An 8,198-nucleotide genomic window follows, 5' to 3' on the forward strand; every position below is an offset into this window, starting at 1 on the left:
CGGGGCAGTCCTGCTAATAGAACGAAAAGGCATCCAGATGCCAATCTATTATGTTAGCCGTGTATTAACAGACGTAGAAACCCGGTACTCTACCCTCGAAAAATTAGTCTTAGCACTTATACACGCTTCACGCAGGTTAAGACGATATTTCCAGGGTCACCCAATCACCATTCTCACCAACTTCAAACTCTCAAACGTTCTAGGCAAACCCGAATTATCGGGACGTCTAGCCAAATGGGCAATTGAATTGGGAGAATATGCAATTAAGTACAAGCCAAGACCAGCCATAAAAGGCCAGGTCCTGGCCGATTTTATTGCAGAAGTCCCCGCTTCGCGGGAGAAAGAGTGCCAGGAGGAGGCTCAACCCTCCCCAGCACAGGACATCAATGATGTCTGGCGACTCTACACTGATGGAGCAGCCAATAACGAGGGTTCAGGCGCAGGGTTAAAATTAACCAACTCAGCAGGCCAAGAATATACTTACGCTATTCGGTTGGATTTTCCAAGTACGAATAACGAAGCCGAATATGAAGCACTCTTGGCCGGATTGAGAATTGCGCGTAGGATGGGAGTGAAAAACTTGGAAGCCCACGTGGATTCCATGCTGGTGGCCAACCAAATAAATGGGACGTACACGGCTGTGAACGACACAATGGCCCTGTACCTCGCTCAGGAAAAAACCCTTATGCGTGATTTTAATGATTGTAAAGTCATACATGTCAAGCGCAACGAAAACAAATCTGCGGATGCGTTAAGCAAGCTTGCATCACTAGCCTTCACCCACTTGGGAAAGGACATCCGCATTGAACTCCTCGAAGCACCATCAGTCCCGAACAAGGAAATTTGTGTCATCCAAACCGGTACAGAAACGTAGATGACACCAATAATAAATTACCTTGCAGCAGGAACACTACCAGAGTCAAAAACACAGGCAAGAAAACTACGCTGTAAAGCACTGAATTATCAACTCATCAATGACACCCTTTACAGACGTAACTTTCTTGGCCCACTCTTAAGATGCGTGGACAACCAAGATGCTGACTACCTCTTAAGGGAAGTACACGAAGGTATCTGTGGAGTTCACGCAGGTCCCCGCGCTGTTGTGGCTAAGCTGAACAATGTGGGATACTTTTGGCCGGGGATGCATATGGATGCACTGGCATACACCAGAAAATGCAGGTCTTGCCAGCTTTACGCACCCAACACGCATCGCCCGAAGAATGAACTTGTTCCAGTCACTTCTTCGTGGCCATTTCAGAAGTGGGCCATCGATGTGACAGGCCCATTTCCCACAGCAGCAGGAAATGTTCAGTTCCTAGTGGTAGCCATCGACTACTTCACCAAGTGGATAGAAGCAAAACCTTTAGCCCAAACAACCGCAAAATATATCAAAAAATTTATTTGGGAATTTATTATTTGTCGTTTTGGACTTCCACAGAATTTGGTGAGCGATAACGGCACCAACTTTGCTGACAAGAAGCTACAGCAGTGGCTGAAAGAACTTCAAATCACCCACACCTTTACCTCAGTGGCACACCCGCAAGGTAATGGTGAGGTGGAAAGAGCAAACAAGAGCATCGTCGATGGCATAAAGAAAAGACTCTTGAAACACAGATCCGGCTGGGTGGACGAGCTTCCGCACGTCCTTTGGGCAAACAGAACGCTGAAAAAGGCCAGTACGGGGGAAACCCCGTTCAGTCTCATTTATGGCACTGAAGCCATGGTCCCGGTCGAAATTGGTTTACCCTCACCAAGGGTCTTGATCCAGCCAGAAGACAATGATGCGGAAAGACGGTTAGACCTTATGCTAACCGAGGAACGCAGAGACTTAGCCGCAGTGCGTGAAGAGAATTACAAACGACAAATGCAAAAGTACTACAACACGCGGGTAAAACTCTGCAACTTCAATGAAGGAGACTACATACTGCGTAACAACGAGGCTTCGAACCAAGAACGCCCAGGAAAGCTGGCCCCGGTCTGGGAAGGGCCATACGTTATCAAACAAGTTCTGGGAAAGGGCGCATACCGGCTCGAAAGGCTCGATGGCACTCCCATCCCAAGAACATGGAATGGAGCTCAATTACGCAAATGTTATATGTAGATCAATTCCAAACTTGTAAAGAAAAGGCCTAAGAGCCACTTCTAATGGAAATGATTCTCCTTTCACAATGTGTTGATAGCCTTACCTTTAACTTATGAACTTCCCATGTGCCGGTACTCACCGCATCAATGTGTGAAGAAGTAAGTAGTTGCGTGTGGAAGGCGGCAAAACCCGCATAAACACAACGCTAAAAATGTTAAAAAAGTTCTAAGGAAAACCTACACGCAGGTCAGATGTAAGTAAAGTTTAGCCATCCTTATAAGTGCAAGTGACGGTCTTACCCGCACAATCACGAACAAGGAAGCAAAACTTCAACCTATCATCTACCACGTTCAAAGGTTAACTTATTCTGAACACTTAGAAAATTTCAAAGGAAAAGATGAGGAAAACTTCCACGCAGGTTAAATGTAAGTTTAGCCATCCTACTAAGTGCAAGTGACGGTCCTACCCGCACAATCATGAAAGAGGAAGCAAAATAAACTTATAATTTACCACGTCAAAAAGTTAACTTATCTAAGTACTAAAGAAATTGCTAAGTGTAAACATGCGTAAAATAAACAAAGAAAAGGACAAACACATTCTTTATTTCATCAAAACTCGAATATTACAAACATTGCTGGGTGTATACCCGCATACAAAAGAAATACAAAAGCAAATATCTACGCTAGTGGTGGAAAGGGATCTTCTGGATCATGCTTCAGGACCACTTCCACTTGGACCCGCACCATCAGCAGAGTGTGGCGGTTCAAGGAAAGCTCTAAGGACAGCAAGCCCATCATCAGCAGCAGCAATTTCATTCACCTTCTCCACCACCGGATGCGGGAAGGCAGCATACTGGTTCACTGCTTGGTCGTAAATAGTTTCAGTATCCGCATTATACAAAGGGAAGTTGGAAGGCGGGACGCCTTTCTCAGCAAACCCTAGACCAAGCAGGAAGCCGGTCCGTTCCCCATCCTCATGAGAAGTGTTGAGGGCTGCGCTCATAGCATCGTCGTAGGATGTCTCTGAGAAGACCCGATGCACAACCTACAAAGAAAATGTACAAGTGTAAGAAACTTTTGTCACAAAGGAAAGCGTGAAGACAAAGCTAAAATACCTGAGGCAACGCTTCTCGAAGAAGCCATTCCTTGGCAACCAGAGCTTCTTGAAGGGCGGCTTGAGCTTAGGTGCAGGCGCGTTCGGCTTCGCTCTTATTAAGATTGGCAAGAAGCACATCCTTTGCAGCGGCCTCTTCAACGCCCTTAAGCTTCCGCTCGGTGTGCGCAAGCACGCCCCTCTGGTCCAGGATCTCTTGAAGCTTCTTCGCATCCTCCATAGCCAAGGCATCATGAGCCTGTTGAAGAGCCTCTAATTTGGCTTTAAGTTCTTCATTCTCCAGGCGGAGAGGCTCAGCAACAGCTTCAGCCTTGGTGGCCCTCTCGGTCGCGTTCCTCGCAGTTTCCTTAGCTAGCCGAAGCTGTTCGTTAACAGCTTGGGCAGCCTTGGAGCGGGCCTCGAGTCGCGCTTGAACCTCAACCTCGAGGTCCTTGAAGGCCTTATCCTTCTCCGCAGCCACTGCGGATAGTTTTTGGTTCTCCTCCCGGAGAGCACGCGCCTGAGATACTTCTTTAACGCGAGCTGCTTTCAACTTGTCGTTTTCACGACAAAGCAGCTCGACGCGTGGCTGCATCCGGGCCAGGAGAACCCGAAGCTCGTTGGTTAGCCTACCCTCCTGGTAGCTAACCATGGCTTCCCCCAACGCACCATGGGGAGCAGCGTGGCGAGCCCAGTCCACGCACTCCACAGGTGTGCGAAGGGTTGTTCCTCGGCGAATGTTCCATCTTGGAACATACACTTCATTGGAATCCGACACTGCAAAAGAAACAAAGCAGTTAGGAAAAGATGATAAAAAAAAAATGTATAAAGGCCAAAAGAACCCTACGCACCTGTAGGGTCGATCACATGCCGATAGCCACCGAACCCATCACCTGAACCTAAGGGAAATCCATCCAAAAGGTCAGGCAGATGGGAAGGTAACAAAGATTGGCGAGAGGCCTCGCGCGTACCTGAAGGTTCGGCCGTCGAGGCCGATGGCGGAGGCGGCACGGTTTCCGCCGCAGTAGATGGCGGAGGCATGGTATCCGCCGCGGTCGCCGCCGTGGAGTCAGCAACAACAGTAACCGCCGGCTCCGTGAAGGATGCTGTAAATATCGCACTCACGGCCGGCGGTGACGTCATCTCGGCTGGAACAGTCGGCTCAAAGGAGTGAGCAACTGGACCAGCGGATGCAGGCGCAGGCGCCTGGGTCGACGCCTCAGGTAGGCTGACCGAGCCTACCGTCATTGGCGGAGAGGTACTACTCTGCGCTCCACCCTGGAATGCGTCAACATCCACGCCTGCACAAGAAGATAAGTTTCAATAAATTTATAGTGAAATCTACAAAGATAAGGACGTTTGTACTTACGGGTTTTCTTGAGCCTGAACGTACGGACGGGCGGGGACGAGCCCGATGGAGCCGGTCTCTTGATGCCGGTCACCGTCGTCGTCGTTGGTTCTCCGGAGGCAACAGTCGTAGCCTGCGGAGCAGTGGTCTTCTCACCACCGGGGTTCCCCGCCACCTCTTCACTATCTGACTCAGTGTCAGATAGAAGCACTGGATCGGCTGTGGAGGCCACCTTCTCCTTCCCCTTTCCGCCGGCAGCTTTCCTCTTCCGCACCAGCGAAGGACCATCTGCGGATTCCTCAGAAGAAGGGATGTCAGGAATTCCAGCAGCGGGTACAGCATTGAGGGATTGAGGATAGAATATCGCCTTACCTGGCCGCCGGTGGCTCAGGATCTCGTGGCCCAGCGGATAGACCTCCACAAACCGATCCGCCGTTTGCTCCAGGATGGGCAACTCGCCCTCGTCTAGAGCACGAGTACCCATCCGCGCGGGACCGTCAGCTTCCCGCGGGTACAGGAGCGACTCCAAATCGTTCCCCTCTGAAAGAAAAGAAACAGTTAGAAGACAAACTCGTATCAGCAGAAAAGACAAGACATACCATAAGGAATAGAGTTCAAACCGTATTCGAGAAGGATGGGAACCTGAGACGCCTCCTTCCACACCCGGCTCATCCCCAACATCACCATCCCGGACTCCGCAAACCGGTAAACCGGAGATTGGACCAGGGATATCTTCGAGAACCATTCCGCCTCCTGGTAGTTGGTGGCGTGAAGGCTCGGAATTGCTTGGCCATTTTTAAACTTCATGGCAAGGGGGACGGCGCGGGCGGATATGTAGAAGAACTCCCGCTTCCACGATCGGAGACTGCGCTCGGTCGCGCAAATCTTTAAACCCTTAATACGGGTTGTCAGGGTGTACCACCCCTGGATGCACCTCCAAGTATAGAAGGTCATCAGGCGGTCCACATGGGGCTCGATGCCCAAAATCCGGCACACCCACTCGAAGTGGCGAATCTTGGCGATCGCCATGGGGTGCAACTCGGTCAGATGAACACCGTGCCTCTCAAGGACACGGTAAACAAACTTTGTCAATGGGAACCTAAGATTCCCATAGACAAAGAATGCTGCATAAACCCCGATCTTGCCTCTGGGGGCATCGTACACGGTCTGATGGGGTTCAGGAAACTCAGGCTCGAGAGGATCGAGCATGAACTTCCTAACAACATACCGGTACTGATCGCCGGGCAGAGCACACTGTCACTCGCCAGCAGTACTCCTATCATCGGTGGTAGACTCGAAATCATGTGAAGACATCTTGCAGAAGGAAGAAGAAAACGATTTCAAGGGAATGCTCGACTGAATAGAGGAGTATTCACCGGAAATCGCTGTAAAGATGAAGAGAAAATGTGAAAGTGTGAATTGGAAAGGATCCTCCACCCCCTTTATATACTAATCGCAATTAATGCGGTGAATTTAATGCGGAGGAGAGAGAAATCGAAGGTGCAATGAAACTATGACGCGTGGCAAAAAGCAAGCTGGCAACAGCTGTCAAAAGGACGCGTGCCAGTAATTTTGCGGCCACGCGCCCGAAAAATCGCGCCCACGCGCCTGAAAAAGCGTCTGGAATGACCATGTACTGTCACGTCACCATAACTTCCTGCACGTCCTGACACAGTCAGAAGAAACCGTCGCACGACGTTTCAGATGTTTGGACTGTTCCTATCTTTCCACCAACTCTTCGAATTTCGAAATTCAAAATTCAAAAAGATTCAAAAGTAAGCGGGAAAGTACTTACCTTGGCAACCAAGTAACCATAAGCCGGGTGCGGGTACAGTGTTAAGGCAAAACCCTTCACATACCTAGCACCCGCAGGGAATTGAAGCCAAGAATACCTTGGCAACCAAGTAACCATAAGCCGGGTGCGGGTACAGTGTTAAGGCAAAACCCTTCACATACCTGGCACCCGCAGGGAATTGAAGCCAAGAGTACCTTGGAAGTAAAGTAACCGTAAGACGAGCGCGGGTAGTGTTAAGGCAAAACCCTTCACATACCTAGCGCCCCGAAGGGAATTGAAACCAAGAAGGATCTTCTGGGCAATGCTTGCGGATAGAGGAATAACATCCCCGCATAACGGGAACGTCGAGAATTATATTGTTTGAAACTCCATGATGGAATTGGTGGTCTTAGCATAATTGATCACTATGTTGAAAACCACCAGAACCCCATGGAGACTATATACAAGTAAGACTCAACGCTCCTGACTTGAGAGAAGGTTACATACCTACCCGCATCATACCCAAAGATCAAGCAAAAAAATCGGGAATTTTTGCAAGTGACATTAGGAAACTCGTGGGAAGAATCCCCACGGAGAACCTTAAAACTAAAAACCCTTTTCAAAACCCCTTGCTTAAAGTCCAAAAGTTCACCTCACCTTATTAAACATTCGTGAGAAGAACATTGGACTGGGGGGACTTGAAGAGGTAGGTCCCAGCAGGGCCCAGTTGGTCCCGCAAGACTCACCTTGAACAGGGACGTCTGCGCAAAGGCCATCTGCTCCCGCAGGACCCACCATGCTCAGAGAACCTTACGCGCAGTACGCAAGCTGTACACGCAGGGAAAGCCTCCCAATAGTGAAGTACCCCGCCTGTTCCCGCAGTTGCGGATACAAGCCATCAGGGAAGGCTACCCGCAGACAGCAGGGCTACACGCACAAGACAATAGATACTTCAGTAGTCACATGAATGAATGAGCAAGGCGGGAACAATCCCGCCAAAATGAGCCAGTCCGTATGATTCTGAAAGATCTTCTGTACTATACCTACCAAGGTATGGATAGGACAGACAATCTGACCAGAACAGCCCATGAGCCAATCACAGGGTGACAGCTCACCGACAACAGTACGAGGAGGAGCACCCTCTAGTACTGTTTGTCACTATTAGCCGCTGCCTACTCACCAACCCTTACTGTGGGGCATGCGCAGCCTACAGTTGGTGGAATAGTGTTACTGTTGGCCGTAACCTATTCACCAACCAGCATGGCCTGCGTACAATCCACAGTAGGTGGGACGTGCATAATCTACAGTTGGTGGAATAGTGCAGCCGACTTTGTTACTGTCGGCCGTAACCTACCCACCAACCAGTATGGTCTGTGCATAGTCCACTGTTGGTAGAACAGGAATACTATTCAGCCGGCTGTACCTTCTAGGAAACCTACCTTCGGCTATAAATACTCCAACATCTTGGAATGGTAAGATCATCTGCTATCCTGTTATCTAGCAATCTCTTAATATACACTTATATTCAGAGCAATCTAGTCTGATTCTCACGCCGGAGGGTGGTCACAAGAAGGAACCCCCCCCCCTTCTCAGTGACGAGCTTACGGTGTTTGTTTTGCAGGTCCCCTGAAGAACAACCATCTCTGTTGGACCTCATTCTCGTGGGAAACATTACTTAAACCCCAGATTATCTATAATCTGCACCGGGTCACCTAGTGTTTCTTCAAGGTGTTAGCGGAAACCGACGGTCCGGATATTATCCGGAACGTCGTGGTTTCCTCAGAATGGACCTTGGAGGAGGATATTCGAGATGGGTCGGGTCTAACATAACAAAAGGAGTGACCCAGATCGTTTAACGGGTCAGGGATGATACCGGCGATGTTTTTACGGCGGTCTGGTCC

The sequence above is a fragment of the Bidens hawaiensis genome, unplaced genomic scaffold (assembly GCF_021521415.1).
Source record: "Bidens hawaiensis isolate Kalapana, Puna unplaced genomic scaffold, B.hawaiensis_p1.1 tig00038572_1, whole genome shotgun sequence".
NCBI classification, from domain to species: Eukaryota; Viridiplantae; Streptophyta; class Magnoliopsida; order Asterales; family Asteraceae; genus Bidens; species Bidens hawaiensis.